Raw genomic sequence first — 1949 nt, 5'->3', positions numbered from 1 at the left:
ATAAAAAAAGAAAGACCAAAATGGATGTCAGAAGACTCAAACTTGCTCTTGAGTGTCGAGAAGCCAATGTGAATAGAAGAAATGAGGAAATAAATGAGCTGAAAAGAAAAATTTGAAGAACAGCCTTAGAAGACAAAGTAAAGTATTATAATGGAATTTGCAAAGATCTGGAGTTAGAAAATGAAAAGGGAAGAAAACACTCGGCATTTCTCAAGCTGAAAGAATTGAAGAAAAAACTTCAAGCCTCAACTTATAACACTGAAGAACTTCATAGGCAAAACATGGAAAGATGCAGAAAGTATCTAAAGATGGAAGAAATACACAGAGCCACTTTATCAAAAAGAAATGATTGATTCTCAGACATTTCAAGAGGTAGCATATGATCAAGAACAGATGGTACCAACGGAAAAATCCAAGCTGCACGGTAGGCATTGGTGAAAAATAAAGATACAGTCCCTGATGGAATACAAATTGAAATCTTTCAACAAACTGATGCAACACTGGAGGCACTTACTCATCTATGCCAATAAATTTCAAAGACAGCTACTTGGACAACCAATTGGAAGAGATCCATATTTGTGCCCATTCCAAAGAGAAGTGACCCAATGGAATGCGGAAGTCATCAAACAATATCATTTACATCACACACAAGTAAAATTTTGCTGAAGATAATTTAAAATGGTCACAACAATACATTGACAGGAAACTGCCAGAAAGTCAACTTAGATCCAGAGGAGGATGTGGAAATAGGAATATCACTGCTGATATCAGCTGGCTCTTGGCTAAAAGCAAAGAGCTTTGATTGTGGATCATGACAAACTATGGACGACATTGTGAAGAATAGGTGTTCTAGAACACTTAACCTGTTCATGAGCAGCCTGCACATTGACCAAGAGGCCGTTGTTCAAATAGAACAAGGGGACACCAAATGATTTACAATCAGGAAAGGTGTGCACCAGGTTTGTGATCTTTCACAATACTTACTCAATGTGTATGCTGAGCAAATAATGCAAGAAATTGGATTATATGAAGTAGAAAATGGCATCAGGATTAGAGGATTACTCCAATGAACATTCTGGGATATGCAGATCACATAATCTTGTTTGCTGAAAACAAAGAGGACTTGAAATACTGATTGAGATCAAAGACTATGCTTTCAGGATGGATTGCACCTCAATATAAAGAAAACAAAACCTCACAAGTGGACTAATAAATAATATCAAGTGAATGGAGAAAATTGTTTTATTCACTGATGTATTCCCAGGAAATAAAATAAAGCTGAACACACAGCAGCTGTTGGTATATATCTGTTGAATAAACAAAATGAAAGAAAGAGTGAGAAAGAAAGAGAAAGGAACGAAGGAAGGAACGAATGAAGGAGGGAAGGAGAGAAGGAGAAAGGAAGGAAAAAAGGAAGAAGGAAGGAAGGAATGAATGAAGGAGGGAAGGGGGGTTGGAGGAAGGAAGGAAGGGACAAAGGAAGGAAGGGAGGGAGGAAGGGAGGGAGGGAGGAAGAGAAAGGAAGAAAGAAAGGAAGGAAATCTTTTGGATGCTGGAAAGGGCAACTAACTTTGCATGAATCAGGGTAGGAGTAAAAGCATACTTGAAGGGACATCTGAATTATGACTTTCTTTCCCCTGGTTTAAAGGTTATATATTCTTAGTAAATAAAAACTGATAAAGAAGTGAAAAAAGAAAATAAGACCAACATTAGTAATTTGTTGCATATTGTCCCCTAGATCTCTTTTCCATTGTGTTTATAGATTTTTAAAACAAACACTATTCACTCTGTTCATGTTGTTGTTGTTGTTAGGTGCCATTGAGTCAGTACCAACTCTTAGCGACTCTATGTACAACAGAACAAAACACTGCCTGATCCTGGGCCAGCCTCACTCTCGTTGCCACACTCGAGCTCATTGATGCTGCCACTTTTCCAGTCCATCTCGTTGG

The sequence above is a fragment of the Chrysochloris asiatica genome, unplaced genomic scaffold, assembly GCF_000296735.1.
Source record: "Chrysochloris asiatica unplaced genomic scaffold, ChrAsi1.0 scaffold00001, whole genome shotgun sequence".
NCBI classification, from domain to species: Eukaryota; Metazoa; Chordata; class Mammalia; order Afrosoricida; family Chrysochloridae; genus Chrysochloris; species Chrysochloris asiatica.
The sequence above is the reverse complement of the archived record's forward strand: the minus strand, read 5'-3'. Positions refer to the sequence as shown.